Here is a 25,480-nt window from a genome sequence, read left to right as displayed (position 1 = left end):
TGCTCATGGATTGGTAGAATTAATATAGGGAAATGATCATTCTAGCAAAAGCAATTTACAGATTCAATGCAATCCATATCTAAAGACCTATCACATTTTTCATAGAAATAGAAAAATCCATTCTAATTTTCATATGGAACACGAAAGATCATGAATAGCCAACACAATCCTGGTGTGTATGGGTGAGCCATGAGTAGCTACATTGGAGAGTCATTACCCAGCACAGGTAATGACTTCTTCCTAACCTCATGGATTATGGGTTGAGGCCCCTCTCTTTAGTCATTTTTAGTCTACATTTCTTTATGCTTCTGCAAGACCAGGAGTCGAGTTGTGATTAAGGCATAGTATAATTGCATAGAATGTTCAGGGACGAATGGCTAGATATTCAGATGAGGGGTACCTGTTTAGTTTTTTTTATTTTTAAATTTTTCATAAATAATTTATTGAGAATTTCATACATGCATATAAGGTGTTTTGATCAAATCCATGCCCACTCCCTCCCCTCCAACACCTCCCATATCTCCCCATCACTTTTTTCTGATAACTTCATGTACTCTTTCTTCTTCTTTATTTTTTTTAATTGGGGCTTTTGGCTACTCTAACATTCCCCCTTCTGAAGAGGTAACCCTAAAATCTTTCAAGGGTTAGATAAAAGCTCCCAAATATTTTGACATTTTTGGCCTTTGGAACAAAGTATGCTGCTAAGCGGCCCAAGAATATTGTGAGTTTTAGCCAAGAAACTGGCTACATTTCTTTGGGGTATTTTTACCCTAACTGCCTAGCCAATTCCTACCAGCCTCTGAAGGGGTTACCCATATTACCAATATGGAATCAGGATGCAGACCTCTCTGGCTTCTTCCATGCTGAAGAGGGACAGAGGGTGAGGCAATTGGAGTACCCCTTCAATGGGTCTATCTAAAAGACTCCCAAATTGCATAACTCTTGTCTCTAAGGGGAAAAGAAAGTCCTTAGACTTTAGACTTTTTTCCTTGTCTTACTGCATTGGATAGAACACCCAGTAATGACAGGCCGCCTTGTTTGTTACCTCACTTTAATGTGAATGCTCAGTTTCACTATTGCAATATTTACCCTTGGTCTTTGACAGATTAGGAAATTTTTCTTCAATTCACAGTTTGCAAGGCATCTCATAACATCATGATATTTGAATTTTGTTACATGTTTTACCTGTTTTCTAAGGGAAATTTTATTTTTTCAATCGATCAATGTTTTTGTTGTTCATCTACATTTGTCATATATAGTTAATAACATTAATAACAAAACTATACATATATACTGTTTTGTTATTGTTATTTATATCCTGAGGGTTTTTTTATTTCAAATTTTTTTGAAAATTTCATCCATAAGGACCACATTTGCATCATTTCCATCCCTCCCTCCCCCTCTTCCAACTCCTCCATTGTCCCCTCTCCGTCAAGTTCATGACCACTTCTATAATCGTTATTGTTACACATATATACACATACATATAGATATCTACAACCTACTTATCTCATTTAGTATTGCTCATATGTTCATGTGTTTAGGGCTGACCACTTTGGATTGGATAACCTATGCGGGGGGCTCCTCTTTGGAGGACTAGCTCTCCCTCCCCCAGCAGCCATTAATTTATTATAGCTCTTCATCTAGGGTTGGGGCCTTGTGAAATTTCCCCCATCCATGTTGGCATATCAACTGGTATTCTCATTACACAAGTCTTGTTTAGGCAAAGGTATTGCTGAGAATTCATAGGTGCAGCTTGTCATATCTAGAAGACATGAGTAACAGCAGGTATCCTGGTCCTCTAGCTCTTATAATCTTTCTTCCCCCTGCTTCCTCAGTATTTCCTGAGCCTTAGGTGTAGGATTGCATTGTAGATGTACCAGTTGGGGCTGATGACACCTCGCAGTCACTTATTCTCTGCAATCAGTTGTGGATCTCTATAGTAGCCTCTGCTTGCTGCAAAAAGAAATTTCTTTGATGAGCTATATTCATCTGTGGGCAGAAGGATAAGTATTTAGAATATAGTTAAGGATTATACTGGGTTGGGAATGGTAGTAGTAGCAATGGGTTTTCCTATAGTATCCACTCAGCCATGATGCAGTGGTAGATTGAATGCATTTTCAATTCATAGTATTTTCCATTTACAATGGGTTTATTGGGATGTAACAGCATCCTGAGACAAGAAGCATCAGCATTTGCATTTTCTAGAGACCCAAGTGCTTCGTTTCAGTCTCTAAGATGTTTAGTCTCTACTCTTTCTGCAGTTGGGCCTCCATCTCACTCCCATGTATGCACTTATTCATTTCTTAAGTCTATTGATTTGAGTTTTATGCAACTCAAAGCTAACAACATTCTATCTCACAGAGACAACTGTGCTTGTCTTTTCCTCCAAGAAGTCTTTCCTAACCATCCCCATCCCAACTAACCTGGATGTTTCCCTTGTAGTTTTTAAAATCTAGATTGAAATAATCTCTCCTATTAAATTGAGACCTTATTCAGGGCAAGGATCCTTAATCATTTATGCTGGAGATAGGCAAGTGCATTGCACACAACAAGCACTCAAGAAATACTTCCTCAACAAAGCTATAAACAGAATGTCTTGGTGTATGTCAGGAAGAGTGACTAAGAACAGGCCCAGACGGGCACTTTGCCCAGGACATATCATTCTTGGGCTGTAAAAAGATAACAGCTATCTAAACATGTGCACAGGGATGGCATGTGCGATACAAAGAAATAGTTAGCTTTCCCTCTACCTAACTCCTCTTCCTCTGTGTATGTCTTCATCTGGGACATGATAGAATTCCTCATGGCTGTAAGTCAGGAACCCAGTTGGTATGGCCTCTGTGACTCCAGCTTCTACCCAACCCATTCCCTCCCACTTCTCTACCTGTCCCCATTTCTATCATGAGGTAGAGAAATAGTAAAAACAGCAAAGGAAGATGGGTGTGGGAACCCAGTGGTCTTCAGTTTTTGTCTTTCTTCTATCCTGTTCCAGCCATGACCTCCTAGGCCTCTTGACTCAACTCTCTGTACCTGTTTTTATTCTTCCCTTTGCCAGTTCCCAGAAGCACCTAGAAACTGCATGCCACGATTTCTGAGTTCCCCTGTAGTCATCACTCTCTATTTGTCAGTGGAATATAGGTCTCTGTCTTGCTGGGCCCATTACCCTTTCTGCTCTTCACCTTTCCCTCCACAACTTTATCTGTTCTATTCCCCCACCCCCATTTTCCTCATTCCCCTTTTACTAAGTAGAAGAGTCCCATGATTAGGAAAAGCCCAGTAGCAATTTACTGCTACACTTAATCCTTTGTAGTTGTATAGCCCTTCCAGGACAGAAAACCAGGCACTCCCATTGCTTCTCCTGGGTAACTCAAGTACATGAATTAAAAAGCTTTGGTTACATTATTAACTTTGAAGCTGAGTGTCTTTCATTCTGCAAACCCAGAAAAGCCTCCATGCGGATGGTCTGCAGACACACTACATCCAGGACAGTTACACATCAGTCAGATGCTCCTCAGAACCAGGACTCTTATTTGTTGCCTGTGAAGTGATAGAGAAAAATTTCTGTGTGTTTCAGGTACTTTCCCATGACATCAAAGATGTGGAAGCTCAGTCAGGTAAGTGACCTGCCCAAGGTCACAGCCAGGCTGTTTCATGTATAGCAAAACACAGCACAACCCCATGGACATCCTATCTGAGTTCTTTTAAATTTTTTTCATATTTACTCATGCACACACACACCCATATGGTTAGAGGAAAACTTGTGGGAGTCACTTCTCTCTTCTCACCTTGGGGATCAAACTCAGCAAGTGCCTTTACCTGCTAAGCCATGTTGCTGACCAAGTCTGGGTTCTTCTCACAGCTCTCTGTGGTATGAATGGCAGCCTACACACAGTGATGATTCTTCATACTCATCTGAGTGGCTTTCTCTCTTCAACAAGTACAACCTTCGGCTGGTACTGCATTCCATGGACATGCTTTCCAAAGATCATCATGGTAGTCTATTCCATGTGCTCTTCTCCACTGTGACATGGAACTTGTGACCTTGCCACTTCCCCATAGCAAAGGACTGAGTCTGGTTCCCTTCTTCTTCAATCTGGGCTGCCACACAGTGAGGCAGAGCATGTTGCATGACTTTGGGGGCTAATGAGAAGAGGCCGTGCAGGTCCCCCGCTTCGGGTTCCTTGAGCTCAGTTATTCTCCACTCCAGGCTAATAAAGCTACTGTATCCCTATGTCATAAGGCAATCACGCTTAATCCTTACTACCCTGTATAAAGATTTGGATTCCCAAGGCTCCAGGTCCCTCTCCCTGTTGTGTCATCCAGTACGCATGTGCGAGTTGTCCAGCTCTCTTTGTATCACATCTCAAGAAACTGACCAAGAAAGGCACTGGAGATGTATCATTTACCTTGTCTGTGTGAGGTCCTGAATTTGACCAGGAACAAGGGAAAAGAAGGGAACTAGAGGGGAAAGGAGGGAAGGGGAGGGAGAGAAAGAAATGGAGAAATGAACACAGAAAGTACTGGTATTCAAATTACTACTATCACTATGAGCACTAAAGTTCTTAGTCCCTGACTTAAAAGTCTCATAGTCTCATATCTGTTACCTGCACCCATGAAACTGGCAGACTGGTTTGCTGGTCAACCTACCAGTATCTTCACAATTCTTGATACCCTACTGGGCCCAATCTACATTCATAACCCACAGAAGCCATGAGCATACTAAAAATTTTTTTTAATCACAAGCTTGAGATGACTTGTTATGCCACAGTAGGTAACCAGACAGATGCATACACAAGCAAGACTAATCTCTTTAGGGACTCAACAAGAAAGACTAAGATCTGATGTATAGGTAGTGTACCACATGTATGCAGCCCTGGTTGGGCCTGGACAGATACTCAGATGTCCCCTTTAAATGTCCATTTGTTCCCACTGTCTTAGCATGGCACCCAAGGAGACTCCAGGAGGCAGGGGGAGATGCTTGTCATTTGACACATATAAATGACTGACAAATAGGGAGGACTCTCATGGAGGCTGGGGATATGGAGGTTGAGACACGGCACAGGGCTGTGATCCAACCAGCTCGGTAATACATCTGCATCTGGGAGAAGGGGTTGCATGTGTGGACAGAACCAAACATCCTCAGTGCTCAATTCTAGGAGTTTTTGGTGCTGAGCACCTTTGCTTGTGGGGAACCCTATACATGCTAACTGTTCAACTTTAAGCATAAGCCATGTGACGTTTCTGGGCCTCCGTTTTAATATCTAGAAAACGGGAATAATAATGGTGCTTGCCCTCTAGGGCATTTATGAACATTAAACATATTAAAATACATCTGTCTCTTCTAATGGCACTGGGACCTCCTGTTATCAGTGTGGCCTATAACCTGCACCCACACAGCTCAGATGAATTCTCTGCAGGGCCCCCCTTTTGCAGATCAGTCCTGGGTTTGAAGTTTCTTGAACATGGCAGTTAAGTCTTGTGGTTTTTCCATTTCTATTCATTGCAGGGAACTGTTTTCCTTGGAAATTAAATGATTGAGTTAGTGATTACTGAACTAGGCCACACTGGGGTCTGGCTTCTCTGAAGTCAGTTGATCTAACAACAGCTGATACTTAAAATAGACTTAATGAGCCCAGTTCTCTCTATTCATTTCTTTGTTCATTAATCTATTTTACTTGGTCACATTCAGGTGGGAGTGGCTGTCTGTCTGGCTGCAACAGCTCTTTTCTACAGAGGGTGTGCAGGGGTACAGGAGGATAATGTACAGAAGGCTAATTGCCAGATGAGACCTCTTAAGTCCCAGACCCCAGACAGTCCACACTGGAGCAGAGAAAGATCCAAAGCTGGTGACCAGGTGTGTGGTCACCTTACCAGCTCAGAGAAGGCTCCTGGCCTCCATCTTTTCCTCAGGATTCCAAGCTGAGACACCCTAAAGTTTTTAGGGGCCCCAGTTTCTCACTGTTTTCTAAAGCTTAAAAAGGCCTGGACTTCTGAATTACCAAATGTGGTGTGACGTTCCAGCTCAGCTTCGTGATTCTTAGCAAATGACTATATCTTTTGAGCCTCTTTTTCATCTGTATAATGGGGATACTAATGTCAACCTCATAGAGATGTCATAAACTAAGGTGACACATGTAAAGGACTCAGTACAGAATGGGCCCTGGTCTTGTTTTATGCTTTGTATTCACGAGACTATGAAGCAAAGTGCAGTAGTTTCATGAAGCAAGGATCTCGTTCATCCACACTCCTCTTGATTCAACATAACTGCCTACATCAAATTGCCATTCTCTTTGCCTCACAGATGTGCTTTGTTTTCCCTTCCTTGAGTACTTTAATTTTTTACATTATAATATGGACACCCTTAAAATGATGCTGCTGTCTATGAACTAAAGGGACTGATAATTAGCTACCAGAAGGCTTTCTTGAACTATTTTTTATCTCTGCGTATATGTGCGTTTATGTTTGTGTGTGCATATTTGTGTATGAGTGCAGGCATGCATGTGTCATGTGTACATATGGAGGTCAGAAGATAATTCATTCTCTCTCTCTCTCTCTCTCTCTCTCTCTCTCTCTCTCTCTCCCTCTCTCGTCTGTGTTTGAGACAACCTCCCTGTAGCCACAGCTGGACCTGGAACTCACTATGTAGAACAAGCTGGCCTTGATCTCAGAGCTCCACCTGCCTCTGCCTCCCAAGTTCTGGGATTAAAGTTATGCACCACCACACCTGGCTCTTTTTTTGCCACTGTGTACATAAGGCTAGCTAGCCTGTGGGTTGTGGGGATCCTCCTGTCTCTGCCTCCTGCCTCCCCATAGAAGCTGTAGGATTACTGACGGTTTCTCAGAATCTGAACTTGGGTCTTTATGCTTGCATGGCAATTTTTTTTAACACACTGAGCCATCTGCTCAACCCATCCTTCAGTTCTCTCTAGTATACACATAGCCATTTCAGTATTCATCCCTCAGCTCTGTGTTATTTTGGAAACTACTGCTGGTCTACTCAGTTTATGTGGATCAGGTATGTGTGGGACAAATTTGGAGCAGTGACACAGGAGAGAGGCAAGGAACATGTTTTCTCAGCTGTCTTCAGAAAGAAAAAGAATGACAAGTCAGGATGCTCTTTCAGAGAAGAAAGGAAACCTCCCTGTGGTGGTTTGAATGAGAATGGTCTCTCTTAGGCTCCAAGTATTTGGCCATTTTGTCCCCAGTTAGTGGTGCTGTTTTGGGACGTCTTAGAAGGTGTGGCCTTGCTGAAGGAAGCATGTCTCTGACTGTGGGCTCAGAGAGTTTTTAAGCTTCCCAGGTCCCGCTTGTGCCTGCTTGAAGATGTGAGTGCCCCTCTTTCTTCTCTGGCCCATCTCTTGGCACCACGCCTCACCACTATGTAGATTCTAATCCCTATGGAACCCAGAACCTCAAGCTCAAATAACCTCTTCTTTCTATAAGTTCTCTTGGTTGCCATGTTTTATCACAGCAACAGAAAAGTAACTAATACGTGCCCCAAATCTCATCTTCCATCTCATTGGTTCACATTGGATCATGTGACCACAGTCGACCAATAGCAGTAGTGAATGGATAGGACAAGATCAGCCCGAATCTGAGGCCGAGACAGCGTCACTCCTAGAGCCAGGGATTCAACTTGGTGAGTGAAGTATCACCAGTACTTGCAAAGCTGATGAGTGTTGAGTTGCTGAGTTCAGTGGAGTTAAAGTAACCTTTTGGGTACTTCCTACAATGTCTGGCTCACGTGCCTGACCTGTGCCTCTCACTGGTGAACAGCAGCGAACAAAGTCATCCAGCCCCTTCCTCAGAGACCCACATTCTGAAAAGTGTGAGAGCCACTGATCTCATAAGCAGTTGCCACTACTCACGTATTTATAAAAATGCTCTAAGTGATGGGAGGAGAAACTGCCGGGCCCTGGGTCTTTCCCTGGACATCACCATGCACCTCCTCAACTCAGCCTTCCCACTACTCATATCTACCTTGGGCATCATTGTGAAGGCTGCATGGCCAAGGCCATAAATCTGTGCCCTTGTTTAGTGTGGCATGTCCTCTACCTCTAATCCAATCTCTCCTCTGTGTGTTCCTCGTGCTTGCTCATTCGGTTTGACAGCTATTTAATAAACCTATTTGCTTTCCTTTGACATGAGGCAGAAGCGGTGGGTGTTGAAGAGCTGTGAGGCCCTGGTGGACAATGAAACCCTTTCCCACTCAACACTCTTCCAGCTCAGTACAGATAAATTGTGGAGAACTGGAAATTAACCCATGCTATCTTCTTTTCTTAAGAAAAAAAAATCATTGGAGACCCAAGAAGCAAGTGCTGTAAGTGAAGGGATGGCAGGAGAAATCACATTTCCTGGCTCCGAGGGCAGGGGTGAGCCCAGATCAGGGGCCTGGGAGCCTTTTCTCAGTCTTGCTTTTATCACTTCAAAGCAGAAGGTTTTAAAGAAATGCCCTTTATGACTGATTATGTCTTCAAAAACATGAAAGAAACAACATATTTTCTTAAGCCCAGTTGCTGGAAGTCAAGCAATTCTCTGAGGTCCTCGGGATACAAATCTCCACACCCAGGATGTGGTGTGGTGTGGCAGGAATAGCACCAGCTCCACAATCAGCAGACCCAGCCAGGATTTGGCATGGCTCTCACAAGCTTTATCACCCTCAGTTGTTCCCTTCATATCTTTGAGCTTTGCTTCAATAAGTGGGCATGCTATTAGCCTCAGAGATTTGCCATTAGGACTAGATAGGAGTGCAAATGTTGGATTTTGGGTACATAGTAGTGGTCCAACAAGTTGTAGATAGTATCGTTTGTTGATAAAAAGTCATAAGCAAATCTGCTGTCCATTCCATTTTCAAATAACTATATATCCCTGTGTTATATCAGCCTATTAGGTAGAATGGTTTATTTGGTTCTTACATTGGTACAGTCCATGGTACATCTCCTCAGTTTTCAGCCTTGACCTTAGGACACAACATAATTTCTCATATTCTAATGTCTCTTTAACAAAAAATGAAAATTTGTAAGCCATATCTGCATTGTCTTTAAAGAAGAAGTTTGAACTATTGTGCTGAACAGTTGGTGCAGTGTCCTTGGGGGTAGGTAAATCTAGATGGGTAGATCAGGGTCAGGGTTGGGGTCTCCAGATCACAGCTACATAGGTTGAAGTTACTCAAAATGGATGAGACAGGGAAGAACTCGCAAATGTGAAGCCAAGTTGTTTTAAAACAACAATGACCCAAACTGGGAGAGTTGGGTGTTGTCCTAGTTACTTTCTATTGCTGTAAAAACACTGACCAAAACCAACTCGGGAAAGAATTTATTTTATCTTACACCTCCCAGGTCACAGTTCATCACTGAAGAAAGTCAGGGCAGGAGCTTGGAGACAGGTTTTGAAGTACAGACCATGGAGGAACACTGCTTACTGACTTGCTCCTCTGACCTGTGCTCAGTCCAATTTCTTATGCAACCCAGGACCACCTGTCCAGGTGGTCAAAGTGAACTGGGCCCTCCCACATCACTCAGCAATCAAGAAAATGCCCCACAGAAATGGCCAAAGACCAATATAAAGGAGATAATTCCTCAGTTGAAGTTCCTCCTACCCTGGTGTAAAAAGTTAACAACTGAGGCTATCTAGCACAGGTAGAATCATCTAGGGCCCAAGGATTATGCCATCTTTCCAGTCTACAATTCCAGCTACACATTTGGAGAGGGGGGAAGTGATGCTGGGTGCTTTCACAGACAAAATCTAGTCTCACATGCCCCATTTCTAACAAGTAGACCATCATATTGGGGGGCACTCTTGTTTGTCTTTCTAGTTACTTTTTCTTTTGATGTGATAAAGCACTCTGACCAAAATCAACCTGGAGAGGAAAGGATTTATTTCATCTTATAATTCCCAGGTCACAACCCATGACTGCAGGATGAATTCAGGGCAGGAACTGAAGGCAGGAACCTGGAGAGAGGAACCAAAGCAGAGACTGTGGAAGAATGCTGCTTACTAGCTTCTCTGGCTTGCTCAGCAAAACATTTTATGTTGCCCAGGCCCACCTACCTAGTGATGCACCACCCACAATGGACTGAGCCCACCGACATTAATGAGTAATCTAGACAGTGCCCCATAGACATGTCCACAGGCTAATCTGAATGAGAAAATTCCTCAATTGCTGTTGCCTCTTCTCAGCTGTTTCTAGTTTGTGTCAAGTTGACAAAAGCTAACCAGCACACTTCCTAATGTCAACTCCTTAAGCCAAGATACCATGTTATCGCACAATTAAGAAAAAATAATGTATAGTACCTTTTCTTCAATGCATGGTCACAAGAAAGGAAATAATATATTACTATTGAATATCCATGCGTTGGCCTTTCAAAATTGTTCCTCCTTACCTGGCCTGTCCTTTGGCCAATAGGATTTAATTCTGAGAACAGCTAGAGGTCTTGAATTTTCTTTGGGGCTGCTGTCCTCAGGCTGTTGATTATGAGTTCTTGATTTCTTTTGGCTATACCTACTGAGTGATGCTTTTGCTGGTGGTCCAACTATGTTAGCCCGGGGAAGACTGTCAACTCCATATCTTTGGAAGTCTGTCCTCCTTGGCCATCTTTCTGTTCTACCCTTGTTACTTAGAGCAATAATGTGTGCACCTTGCTTTTGATGATTAAGGACGATAATTTGTCCTCTATTCTTTTGCAATCATGTCATCTCCCATGTTTTCCAGATCTGCATTAGTGACTCCTACTGGAAACCCTGATCTATGAAGACACTCTCCACTGAACTGTTCAATGCTAGTGCACACTCACTGACAGAAATCTTGGTTAGCTGGCACTTTTCTGACCTTAGAACACACATCACTAACAGGCCTACTTTGCAGAGATTTCAAGTCTTTTTGTCTACAATGGTGTTCTGCCTTTGCCACTTCACTTGGTGACAGCTGCCCCTTTTCTCAAGTTTTCGATGGTTATTTTAACAGCATATTAGCCCTGATTCCAAGTTCCTGGCCAGGGTGTTAAGTGTTGAATTGCTAGAGACTTCCCACATCAATGTATTCTTCATTATCCAACTTCATGTTCTTCTCTTGATCTTGTGCTGTCAGGGCCCAGATCCATGAAGACACACCAAGCTCCTACTATGCTTATTAGCTACAGCTCTTTGATGTAGTAGTTACCTTGAAAATATCCCCTATTGTAGGAGGAAGTGTGGCCTGAACAACCTGTGCATGCGCACTGCAAATGTACCAAAAACGTCTGGCTGAGTCTAACCTGTATTCTGCCAAAGGACATGGAGACAGCTGACGCAAGATGGCTCTATGGAGAGGGCCAATGAGGATCAAACACTATCTGAGAAAGCCTACTGGGGTCAGTGGGACACCGGGAGGGGGGATATAAGGGAGCCCCATAGCTGCAATAAATGAGTCTGCAGCTGCTCACACTGCCTGCTTCTCACCTGACTCCCGGAGTCTGTGTCGTGACTCCGTGCCGACTCTACCCCTGCCCGGAGGGCCCCAGGACACGAATAACAACCTATGATCCCTTGGTAGGCATCTCTGCAGTCAGGTTGTGCAGACCTTTGGCCTTTTTCAGTCTTCTTGCCAGCCAGGAGGATGGTGTGGGAACAGGGTAAGACCGAGTAAAGGCAAACACTGCCTTGTATGATAATTATTTGACTCACAATTTCTGCATATCTTTAAGCAGTAGGGAGGAGCGCTGTGTTTTAATTAGAAGTGGGCTGCTTACAGTCAAGTTAAGTTAAGGTTATTTAGGACTTTAAGAGTCTCAGAATTTTCTGCTCTGTATCCCAGCCCCAATTCTCATGGTTCTCTTTATTCCAAACTAGAATTCTTACCTTGATGCAGGAGATCTGCTAGGCTCTATGAAGCTCCACTACTGTCTTCCAGTGGCCATGAGTTGAAGACTGGATCACCAGCCCGTAGCACTATAGGGAGATATTAGAATATTTAGAAGGTGGAACCTGGTGGAAGTTAGGTCATTGTGGGTATGACTGTGAAAGGAATAGTAGGACCCTGATTTTTTCTTGCTCTCCTGTCCTTCCACCCTCTTCCCTCTCTTCCTTTTCTTTCCTCTTCCCCTGTCCTTCTCCCTCTCCTTCTCCTTCCTCTTCTCCCTCTTCTTCTTGGCTGCATGAGGTGAGCAGTGTTGCTGTACCATGTGCATCCCCACCATGATGCTATCCCTTGAGGTCCCAAAACAATGGAGCCAAATAACCATGGGCTAAGACTCCAAAACCACCATCCAAAATAAATCCATCCTTTAAAATTGTTTAAGTATTTTGTTTTTTATAAAATATTTTATTATTATTTTATGTGTATACGTGTATTGTCTGTATGTAGGTAAGTGCACCTATGTCATGCAGTGCCCTCGGAGGACAGAAGAGGCTGTCGGATCCTCTGGAACTGGAGTTATGGACAGTTGTTAGCTCCCATGTGGGTGCTGGGATTCAAACCTGGGTCTTCTGCAAGAACAACCAGTGTTCTTAACCTCCAAGTCATCTCTTCAGCCCCTTAAGTATTTTGTAATAGCAACAGAAAGCTATCAAAACTACCTTTGTGAGTAGGACCTATATATGCTTCTTTGCTTTTAATTTTAAAAATTATTTTTAATTATGTATATGTGTGTGGGGTATACGTATGTGAGTGCAGGTGCCTATAGAAGACAGAGGCATTGGATGCCCCTGGAACTGGAGTTACAGGCAGTTATGAGGCACCTAATGTGGATTCTGGGAACCAAACTTGGGTCCTCTGCAAGTGAAGTATACACTCTTAACTACTAAGCCATCTCTTCAGCCTCCTCTGCACCTGATTCTTCATACTGTCCTCCAGCTACAGAGTAATTTCTTTACATGCCACTCAATGCCAAAGTCCTTGCAGTCACTAGTTCCTTCATTCCACTCAAGCATCACTGATGTCCCACTCGCGTCTACCACCAGTACAAGCAGCATCAATCACATTCCATAGCCTGCCCAGGATTGCCCATGCTCTCCCTACCACTACAAATATGTTTTCATGATCATCCTTTTAGCCACTCATTCATCTACAAAATTTCATTTAATAGTCATGTTCCAGGACTACTTCTCATTCCATTTGGGGGAAATGGAAATGAGAAGCTAAAGTGGAAATTATATGAAGAAAGTTGGCTATACATGCTCTGAGTGGTACACGTGAAAAAATGAAGACAGGATTTGGGGGACAGAGAAGCTGATTCACAATATTGTTGCAGCTGAGACCTTAGTTAACAGTGGGGAGCTTTGGAGATGGAATGGCCTTGAGAGAATCTTGAAGTCAGGCATAAGGGCAGGTTTTGGACTGTCTGTGCTGAACCTTCATTAGTCATGGCTCTGCCTCTGCAAGGAAAGTGACTGGACACAATAGTGCCCTGTAGCCAAAGGCAGTGCCCAGTGAGGAAAACATGCGAGGGTTATCCTGACTGGTAGTCTCAGCAGGTGGGGCCAGCTGTGTCAGCCTGTAGAGGGCATCTAAGCAAAGAATCATGGTACTCCAGTACACCACATAGGCAGTGTTCCACTTAAGATATACATTTCCATCAGTTCCAGACAGTTCCTCAGACCCAGGTCCTTATCTTTTGTCCTACAACAATTCCATCACCACATAATTTTTGCAAATTATACAACTTTGTGTAACTGTAACCACAAAAATAATATTTTGTGTCTGGTATATAAGTTTTCTAGATTCAAGGGCTAGAAAGATGGCTTAGTAGTTAAAGCACACTGATTGGGGGTTGGAGAGATGGCTCAGCAGTTAAGGGCACTGGACGCTCTTGCAGAGGACCTAGGTTCGAATCCCAGCACCCACATGGCAGCTGACAACCTTCTGTAACTCCAGTTACAGGGAATCCAAGACTGTGTTCTGACCTCCATGTGCACTGCGTGACACAGATGCACTTACATAACACTCATACACATACAATAAAAATAAATAAATAATTTTTAAAAAAGAACACTGAAGCCAGGCATGGTGGCACACACCTTTAATCCCAGCACTCTGGAGGCAGAGACAGGTGAATCTCTGTGAGTTTAAGGCCAGCCTGGTCTACATGGTGAGTTCCAGGCCAGCCGGGGCTACAGGGAGACCTTGTCTCAAAAAGACCAAAAAAAAAGAACATTGAATGCTCTTGCAGAGGACCAGGGTTCAGTTTTCAGAACCCACATGGCAGCTAACAACTGTCCATAACTCTAGTTCCAGGGAATCTGATGCCCTCTTCTGATCTCTGTGGACATTGCACAACATGGGTGCACATACATACATGCACACAATACACGCATACACATAAAATAAAAATAAGTAAAAATATTTTTAAAACATTTTCTAGATTCTGCTATATTTTTGTATATATCAGAATTGCTTTAAGTTGTTGGTGATATTCTATTATGCTAATGTGTAACAAGTTGTTTATTCATTAATCTGCTGATAAACAATTTTGTTGTTTCCAGCTTTTTGCTGTTACCTTTTGGTGAACATTCTTGAGTGGGTCTTGGTGTAGAGATGCATGTTTTCATTTTCTTCAGATAACGCTCAGGAGTTAACTGATGAATGGTTATCCAGAGTGGATGTGCCTTTCTACTCTCTCTGTAAAAATAACTTGTGGTTTTCTGCATCCAGTTGTTTCTTTTACATACTTGTGATATGCTCAGTCTTTGTAATTCTAGCCATCCTATGGCTATGAAAAGGCATCATATGGTGGCTTCAAATTTGCAATTCCTTGATAAGTAATGAGCACTTTGTATGTGTGTATACATCATTATGTGTTTGGAAAGTGGCTACTCAAGCCTTAGGTTATTTTGTACCAGATTGTCTTTCTACTACAGACCTGAAAGAGTTCTTTACATATTCTGATGTATGTCTTCTATAGGTAAACATATTAGAAACTTTTTCTCAGTGCTTGGCTTTTATGCTTTCTTAATGATATCTTTCCATAAGCAAAAAGGTTGACTTTGTGAAGACCAGCTTATTTTTCCTTCCATATTTCCTGATCTTGGTGTTCTAGGGAATCTTGGTCTATACCCAGTTGTGAAAGCATACTTTATTTTCCTCCAAGAGCTTTATTGAGTTAGCTTTTATGTTAAATGACTCTGAAGGTCACACACCGATATTTGGACATAAGAAAACTTTAGTGTATGTGAACAGGAGATAGATAATGGAAGACAGGAAGGAGGTGGCAAGAAGCAGGCCCCGAGGACAACAGTAGCACAGTGGGACCTAGCTGGCCCCAGGCATCTACATCCTGAGCCTGGGGAACCACCTCCCTCTGCTGTTTCTGAGCTGCTTTTCTCCATTAAGCCAGGAAGGCCAGCTTTGCCTTTTAAAAGAGGGACCTGCAAATGGAATTCACACAGTGCCATGACCCTTGATGTGTAGTGTGGCAGGATGCGGCTGACTCCCTTCCAAGTGCACAGCACACATTCACAGCTGCGAACTTGCCTCTCCTGCCCTTTCACACCCGCCACTTCCCAACAAGTCCTCATCCTGCCCTCCCTGACAGTGTTTTGATATGTTGGGCTGAGCCCCTACAGGGGCACTAGCTCATGTTTGGCTCCTGAGCACATTGATTTGGTCTTGTTTTCCATTCTCCCTCACTCTCAAAGCACCCTTTCTCACATTTGAAGACTGAAGCCAGAAAGTAGGCTGGTTTTTACATATAGTTCTGTGTTCCAGGACCCACGGTCCCCTGAATGGAGATTCTTTGGGTTTTATAAGTCAAGGCCTGTCAGAGTACAGTAAGGGAGGTGTATGACCTGGAAACCAGGTATTTGCCAGCTCTGACCAAATCCTCTTCACAAGGAAACAGCCTTTTGCTGCCTGGAGCCTTGGTTTGTAACCTCTGATACTTGAGCCATAGTTGACTGAATTGGTGAAAGTGATGTGACCCACATGATCTGATAGCACTGATCAGACTCCCTAGCAATCTTCCAGCAGTCTCGTGGAAAACTTTTCATTAATATGTAGTCAGAATAGAAGCAAGAGGCAGCAAGACAAGATCGGGTGTTAAAAAGAGACCTGTATAGGCCTGCGTGGGAGAGCACATAAACCCTGAGCGCCCAGAGGAAGTTATGCAGACGGATGGACCCGGAGGTGCCCTGAGAACACCTGTCCTACTCGTGCCTCTGTCCTTGGAGTATTCCTGCTGTCAGTGTCTGCAGCTATGAGGTTGTCACCGAACAACTTTCTCTGAGTGAAGAGAAGAAAGAAAGAGGTGACACAGCAAAGAGAGGCAGAAGGAAGAACACACAGGAAAGAGGAGGTCACCGTTCAGGGTAAACACTTGGGCATCCTATATACATTTTCCATTTTCCCAATTTCCAGCACCACTTTCCCTAGTCCAACTGTCCTGGGAAGGTGAATGAAGAACCAGGCCCTGGGTATGTGAAGAAGGTAACCGCTGATTTTCCATGAAATGCAGAATCTGTGCCATTGAACAGTGGTTCCGGCCTCATCAGGGTTTGTTTTGCTTTGTTTTGTTTTTAAGCTAAATCTTGTAAATGCTTACTTCAGTTAAGTGTGGCCGAAACATGACTCTTGAAGGTGAATGGTGTGCTGAGATTATCAGACACTCTCCAGCAGCTTCACAAAATTACACACTGTCCATCCTTTGAGTAAAGTGCTTTTTATAAAAACCAGTTATCAAGAGAGTGACATTCTGATAAGGGCAGTGGGCATGTTATTGCCCACAGAGCAACACCCACAGAAGATGGTATTTTCTGGACTGTGTGGAGGGAACACAGCACAGCTGCCTGCTCTGGCCTTCACACTCAGTTTGAGTGAACTCATTTCATCATGAACCAACCATAGGGACTGAGGTCAATGAAGTTTATTGCTGTACATATACGCATGGAGAAGAAGAAGAAGAAGAAGAAGAAGAAGGAGGAGGAGGAGTAGGCGGAGGTGGAGGAGGAGGAGGAGGAGGAGGAGGAGAGAGAGAGAGAGAGAGAAATTTAAATATAGAGGACAACTCAGAAAGATTCAGCAACATGAGAATTAGTCAACAGCTGAATAGCCGAGCACTTGCCTGGTATGTTCAAAGCCCTGGGTGTATTCCAAGCCCTGAAAAAAAAATATTCAAAAACCCCTCACTTTTCATTGGAGCTTCTTCAACTCATCAGTGAGAAAAACCAACAAAGGCAAAGGCGTTTTGTATTTCAGGGTATTTTATGTCCTTAGTATGAGGAAAATGAGGAGAAAAACCTCAAGCAAGCCAGAAAGCAAATAAATGATGGGAGCGAAGAGCCACAGTGGAATCTCTTGTTGGTGTGATAAGCATTCTGCAGTGAGAGGAAGCGTGAGCTGTGCCTTGTTTAACAGATGAGGAAGACGAGGCACAGAGATCTATGGGACACTAATAGTGTTCGTGGCCAATAACATTCTATAGAACACTGGCTACAGTGGGACGATCAGTGTGATGAAACCCACAAAATGTAGAGAGTATACAAATGAAACTTGGTGAAGTCTGATTTCTAGCTAGGGGCTCTAAGCACCATAAAACCAACATATTTATTGTGCTGTTATTTGAAAGCCTATACTCTATTTAGCTTTCTACGCTCAAAGTGTGCTATGCTAGCAACATCTGTGTCTTGGAAAGTATTTCAGCAATGCAGAATCTTGGATCCCAGCACCAACTTACTGTTGCACACCCTGCCTTGCAACCAGGTCCCCAGGTGGTGCATGTACACAGGAGAGCTCCAGAAACCCTGCTCTAATACAGCAGAGGCACGAGTTTTCTCAAGAAAAGAAAACTTACAGCCTACTGCCTCAAAACTGACTCAGCATGGAAGGAGACTGCCACACTGCTTTTTTTAAAAAAAAAATTATTTATTATTTTTATTTTATATGTATGAGTGTATTGACTGCATGTAGGTAAGTGCACCCGTGTTGTGCAATGCACATAGAGAAGAGAAGAGGCCATTGGATCCCCTGGAACCGGAGTTACGGACAGTTGTTAGCTGCCGTGTGGATGCTGGGATTCAAACCTGGGTCTTCTGCAAGAACAACCTGTGTTCTTAACCGCTGAGCCATCTCTAGTCCCTGCCACACTGGTTTTAAGTGGTGACAATTATATTTGTATCTTTGAGCTGCTGCAACAAATTATAAGCTTAAATTACTTTAAACAGTAGGAATTTATTCTTCCCAGATGTCTAAAATCAGGGTAGAATCATTCCTTGCCTCTTGTAGCTACTGGTGACCCTAACAGTTCCTGGGCCTACGGCTGCATCCTCTTACTCTCTGTGTCTAGCCTCACTTGGCCTCCTCTGCATCTCTGCCACCTCCTGGGTCATCCAAGATAATCTTGTCTTGAAATCTTTCAATGGCTCTGTAGAGACCTCTTTCTAAAATAAAGTCTAGGTAAGTGCATGTGTTTGGAAGGCCACCACTGAACCCACTGCAACATTGCATTGTCAGTGAGTGATAGCCTTCACCATTTGAGGGCCTGTCATTGGGGAAGAGAAAGGGCTGGATGTTATGTCGTTGTAGATGAGCCTCTACTCTTAGGATCTCCCTATTTGTTTTCAATCATTTGCCAAAGTCTACATGGGGTTTCATTGTGTGATAGAAAGGGAGAGGGAGAGAGGGAGAGAGGGGAAGAGGGGAAGAAAGGGAGGAGAGGTGGGGGGGAGAGAGGGGGAGAGGGAGAGGAAGAGAGAGAGAGAGATAGCCCTGGCCCTCACTGGAAGAAGAGCACAGAAAAGCCACGGAATTAATTCAGCTCATCCTGGAAGCACTGTTGTCTGGCAATGAGATTAAGACATCACTAGTATTAGAAGTTGCTCTAAAATCTATCTCTTTTCTGTCAACAAAACATTCTCCTCATGCCCTCTCTATCTGGGGCCCCCCTTCCTTCCAGCCCCCCACCTCCCAGGAGCTGTTCTGAGGAAAGACCCATCCTGGCTGGCTGCTGGAAGCTCTCCTCCTACCTCCCTCCCCATCCCAGCATGAGGGCCTGGCCTGTAGGGATGTCTGGCTATGGGCCACTGTGCTAATTAAGAGCATTATCACTTTACCAAGAACATGAACCCAGGAAAAGACCACTGCTAAGTATCCTGAACATCAGGGGTCCTGACGGCAAGCAGCTAAATTCTGGCATCTGCTTCACAGCACACCGATCCCTTGGTACTATGGTGCTGCCCCTGGTTCTGAGGAGAGAGCTGCATCTCTACTGAAGATTTGATAAACTGTGGTCAAGGGGCGACACACATCCATATCACATACACGTGCTTGTAAGTATGATAACATATATACATCATAGCATTTATCTTATGAGTCATTTTAAGTGTTCTGTTTGGTGGTATTAAGTACACTCACACCGTCATGCAACCGTCACCACCATCCATCTCCAAGCCTGTTCATCCTAATGAACACTCCATATGATTAATCACTCACTCCTCTTTCCCCCTCTCTGTAGCCACTGGAAACCATCATTCAGCTTCCTGACTCCATGTATTTGACTGCTCTAAGTACCTCATATAAGTGGCTTCATACAGTGTTTGTCATTTTGTGCCTGCATTCTTTTACTTACTGTAAGGTCCTTAAGCTTCATCTATATGTAGCATATGTCTTTCTTTAAGGCTAAATAATACTCCATTGAATCTTCTACATGTTGTTTATTCATCCGTCCACTGATGAAGTTAGGTTGTTCGGCACATGAATATTTAAAGATAAATGTTTAATTTCTGAAATCACTTCACCTGAGCAGTGAAAATAAAAATTACGGGCATCTTTCACAGCCACTGAAAGTAACTTGGTGAACTTGAGAAAGGGAAAAAAATAAGTCACCTTCCTTTTCTTTCATACTTGCCAAAGGTCCCCCAGACTCTCCAGAATGACAGGAAAATGGAGAAGCCTGGGAAACCCCGCAAGTCCCATTGTCTGAATTACGTCATCTGTACCAACATAATCCTCAGGGCCTAAGGGCAAAACCCTACATTTGCCACTTAAATGAGACTGGATGAATTGAAGCAATTTTGTGAATAACAAATTGAGCATCCAAGTCTTGGTAGAACTCTACCATGTGTGGAGAAGCAGGTAGGAGTTTTGATAGTTTGATTGGGCAAAGTGAGGTCCTGATAAACCTGGTTTAGGGAACTCTGATTTGGGTGTTACGTGACAACTACCCTTGCCCTACCGCTGGCCACTCCAAAATTTGCTTTTGAAAGATTTGTCTGATGAGGGCTTACTTACACTATTATCTTACTTAAAAAACAAACAAACAAAGAAAAACACCTAAATCAACACATATTGAAAATCTTGGGTTGCTACTTTTCTAGTTGATTAGATGATGGCTAAATGGAACTTTATTATGGAAAATTTTTTAAATAAAAAGTGATTTCTTTAAAGAAAAAGAAAATTATATAATGTATTTAGTTTTCCAATGGATGATTTCTGTTTCTTGGTTTTATACACAAAACGTTTGAAAAGGAAGGCTTATAAATGTGAGGATGCAGAGTAACTCAAGTAATGGGGCTCCCCAAAGGGACATTGACCACATTCCATGTTGGTGAGAGAGAGACCTTGGGGATAGTGCTGCATGAGGAAGAGCAGGTGACAACCGCCTGGCCAGTGAAGTGCTCAGGAGAGGGTACTGAGTCACAGGCAGATGGGCCCTGAAAACACACAATGTCTTAGTGTCCCCATGAGGCAAACTACCCAGAGCACAAAGCTGGGAAATACAGGTCTCCTGCTGGTCTGTCTTGCTGTGCTAAGTGCACAACCAGAGGAATGCTTGGCAGTGTGGTCTCCAGGCTCTTCTAGGATTTAGCTTCCCAGATTGCTGAATAACCTTCTTTCTTCTGTTTCATAATCCACAATATAAACATATGTATGCCCACTGCCTTCCTGACAAAGCCTTGTTATTAGTATAAATGAATCCAGACTCGCCAAGGTCTTGGCATCTTCCAACAACACAGACGTTCCTAATAACTGCCAGCACTATCCTGACAAGAAAAACCACTGATGTCAGAAAATGACTCTTGAGGCACCTTTTCTGGCAGGGTCTGTCCCCAAAGTTAAAAAGGGCACTAGGGTATCCAAGCATCATTGTGAACATTTCAGCTGGGCCAGAATCATTGTTTGAAAAGAAGGCTGCTGGGGATGTCCCCAAGCATCTAGTGGGTGACAGCGTTGATGTGTCAAGCTGTGACTTTACCTCCTGTTTTCCGTCTTCAGAGTCAACCAAACCCATCATGCATATAGAGTTCTACATGGAGGGTGAGCAGTTGGTGGTCCTGCCTGAAGCTGCTTTGAATTATCAAGTTCCAAAACAAAAGAAGCTGGGCGGGAAGGTAAGGATTAGATTTAGGAGTTTAAAGCTCAAAGTCTTTGATTCTTCCTGGGGGAGTGGACTGGCATTTACACCTGTCTTTTTCCCCCAAGTTTCAGGTCTCTTGGGATAAATAAAATCCATAAAGATGTACCTGAGCCTCAGCCCTGGAGGGGAGGAGGGTGCTAACTGGAATTGCAAAGAGTGCCCCCAGGCGATGGGCAGTTTTCCTCCTTGACTGTTGGGAGCTGAATGAAGCCTGGTCCTTTGCATTGTGCCTTTTCACTCTGCTGAGTGTTTCTCTTTGTAGTAAATGATCCAGTCCATCCCAATGCCACTGCTACATCCCAGAAACAGTGATAGTGATGATAATTATAGTTACCACTTACTAGCCACTCTCCATGTGTCTGTGGGCAATACAAGCATCATCTCACCCAAATACAAGAGCTAGACACAAACTGCCTGCTCTACCCTGTGGTATCTGAGACATGCTGGCAGGATTACAATGTGAGTGACAGTGGGCAAAGCCTGCCAGTGTGTTTCAAAGCATTGGCATAGTTTGGTGTGTCGCTTAGAAAACTTCAGTCAAGATTGAGAGGAGTCTTTTGGGTAGCATGCATAAAACAGTTCCAGAGCTGCCAAATGTATACCACCACCTCTAGCCCCACCTATTCAGCAGTGCCTACACCAGAGTCCTCCCGCTGATGTTCTTGCTCTAGTCTTACATCATCCTAGAGGCTGCATTCTGTGTCTGCTCACTAGAGCGATGGGAAACCCAAATGTCACAAAACCAAAAGCAGAATGAATAGTCAGAGGAAAAAGATCAGCTGAAAGCCCAACTCTGCCCACTTCTATGCGCATGACCCTGGACATGTGGCTTAACTCCCCACATTTCAGCTTCTTCATAGGAAATAGTACTACGCAGTTAAGTGAGACGGTGTTCACAATCTTCCTGGCAATGGAGCATTTTAAGCATGGTTCTTTGTTACTACTCTATCTAAGCCTTGATCATATGCTTACTTATTCAAACATCTTCCTACCCTGACTTGTAGCCCTCCTTGAGCCTCCTGTGCTTGCTGTAAATCAGCCCTGAACCATCTTGGTCATTATTTCCAGCCTCTGAAGAATCCAGAGAGGTTTTCAGGGTCTGGGAACAGGAGACTAGCTTCTGACCCATTTCTTTCCATCTTTCTCTGGTTTGGAAACACGTGTAGGGAGACTTTATGAAGGAGTTCATCAGTAATTGGGTCCACAAACCCAGTTCCTCTAACTTGCTGGTTATTGGCTTTCCTCTGGGCTCATCTCTGGAAACCCTACCAACTGTATTGCCACAACCTGGCTGACTCACACAGAATATTTTGCATGTTTGAGACCAGTGAGGCCTGCCCTGTCTGCTTGCTGTGGAGCCAAAGTGAAGGAAGCAGACCCTGTGCTGCCTCTGGGGGATTTTTACAACTAAAAAAAAAGAAAAGTTGTCATCAACAAAGTGTGTAGGATCCTGAAGAATTCCTAAGGGAAGCTAATTGGAAAGCCATTTGCCCCCTCTAATGACCCCCACCCCCCCACCCCAGCCTTATCCGAGAGCAGCCACCCTATCTGTAAATGGCGACCATGGAAAATGTACCCTGGCGACTTGGTGTGAAAGATAGGCAAGGCTCCTAAAAAATCTTCTCGGGGGCTTATCGCCTTCTTCTGGCTCCACAGCAGGCTCAGGCTCCGGTACTGGAGGAAACTGGCTGTCTGTGAGCCTAGACAGAGTCTCATCAACAACTGATAAGGCCTCTGTGAACAAGCAGGCCCCGCGGGCTCTCGCCTCTGAACACCAGACACATTTGTAGGAAAATACACAGGGTCCGTGGCCTCCAGGCAAGCTCACAGTGTTAGATGGATGCAGGTGGCCCTGTCCTACCTGGGAAAAGAGAAACAATTGGAAGTCACTCTACAGACAAGGGCAGAATGTCTTCTGGTCAACTAAGCCACATCCATGGGCTGACAACTCTGGTTTGCTGGATAAAAATTCATCACAAAATGCTGTCCAATCTGTTTAAGCTCAAAAGTAACCCAAATCTGCTACCAAAATTTCTACAATGGCCATGGGTTTGAAAACAATACTCTCTCACATATGGGGACCTTGTGCTACTTCTAAATGGAACTGTTTGGTTCAAAGACAGCACAATGAGAAGAAATCAGATTTTATATCTTGCCTCTGCATTTCAACTATATGGAATGTTGAATAAATTGGTTTCCCCAGGAAAATGCAAATAAAAATATTTTCCCTGACTGCCTCTTAATGGAAAGGAGATTTACAGGGATTAGAACACTGTGTAGGTGTTGTATTATTCTGTCAAAAAAATACAATGTTTAGACTGTTCCGTTCAAGCACAGTTATACTCTATAATCCTTTGAACACTGATAATTCCTATTTAGCATGTTGAATTCAGTTGGGCAAATGTGTACCGAGTCCCCGTGCACTGTGGATGACACAGTGGAAGGATCAGCCTACAAACTAAGAACTCTGAGGTCAGGCAGAGACAGAGCTAAGATAAAGGTCCAAACATCATATCATCCCAGGAAACCTGGCAGAAGACACCTGAAAAAGCCTGTGGTAGGAGCATGCTCTGAGCAGCTCTGAGTGCAGGCTGGCTTTGACCAGGCCAAGCATGAGCAAAAGCCAGGACAGACCAGAGCGGGGTTGCACTAACAGCTGTCCTGAAGGTGATGGGGGGCAGGAAGGCAGAGGCCAGATGGAGGGGCTTTGAACGCTGGGCTGAGAGCTTGGAATCTTGTTACACAGTGGTGGAGGGCACTGGGCAGTATTTAGAAACCAGAATTAAACAGGGGAAATGAGTCACATGAATCCAGAGAGTGCTAGTACTAATTCTTCCATGACTGTCTTTCCATTGTAATGCATGTGCTAGATGTTTCTTTGAGTAGATAGTTTAAATCTAGGGCCGAGACTGCTGTAGTTTGTTACCACTCTGTAGTACATAACATATAATAAACTTCATACACATTTATTAAATAGATGACAATGAATGACTGAAGACATTGCTTCATACATGTATTTTGTATGTAATTACATGTCATATTATGATTACCTATCCATATATATTAACACAATCTCTTAATGGTTACCTAGCATTCCATTATCTGTAGTTACCATTCTTTACTTGACTAAGACTCATAGTTAGAAACTTATTTTTAGGGGCCGGAGAGATGGCTCAGTGGTTTAGAGCACTGACTATCTTGCAGAGGTCCTGGGTTCAATTCCCAGCAGCTACATGGAGGCTAACTCCAGTTCCATGGGATCAGTGCCCTCTTCTGATCTTCTCAGGAATTATACAACACAGATGCACTTACACACATTCAGGCAATACACTCATACACATAAAATAAAAGTTAAAAATAATTTGTTTTAAAGAGTTGGGTTAAATACTCCCTCCACCCATATCCTCTTCATATATATATATATCCTACTGAGTTGAATTAGCGCTGTCTGCATTTGTTTGCATGTGGGGGCTATCCACTAGAGCATGGGCAACCTACAAGACTAGGTGTGCACGTTTTAAGACTTTCGATGTCCCCTGCTGACTTTGGTCCCCTAGCCCTCCTGGACCCTATCTACAGAAGATGAACACCCAGTTCCTCAACACAGTAGCCCACTGTGAATGCTTTCCCATAAATTTTGCTCATATGATAGGTGAAAATTTGCTTCAGTCTAATTTTCATTTACTGAGTGTTTGGTGACCTTGAATTAATTTCATTTAACTTCAGCCTTTAGCTACACTTTGGCGAGAAGGAGATTTGTATGTTACCTTAGTTTGTTTGAGCTACTTTAACAAAATACCACAGACTGAATATCTTAGAAAGAACCGTGAGAAATTTATTTCTTACAGTTCTGGAGTTGAGAAGTCCAAGATCGAGGGCCCAGCAAATCTAGAGTCTAGTGAGGGCTGTTTGCCTGGTTTGCAGAAGGCTGTTTTCTGCCTGTGTCCTCATACATTAGAAAGAAGAACAAATTACTGTTGTCACATCTTAGACTACCTATTGCAAAGGTTCTACTGTCAGGATCCAGTTACCTCCCAGAGCCTGATCACACTGGAGACTAGGAACTCAACATAGGTGCAGGAGGTACAAGCATGTATTCCATGGCCTATGCTCATGTATTTTCACTGTAAAGAATTGTAAGCGTTAGGAATATTAGC

This window comes from Nannospalax galili, unplaced genomic scaffold (genome assembly GCF_000622305.1).
Source record: "Nannospalax galili isolate Female #2095 unplaced genomic scaffold, S.galili_v1.0 scaffold1384, whole genome shotgun sequence".
Taxonomy (NCBI): Eukaryota; Metazoa; Chordata; class Mammalia; order Rodentia; family Spalacidae; genus Nannospalax; species Nannospalax galili.
This window is presented reverse-complemented; position numbering follows the sequence as displayed.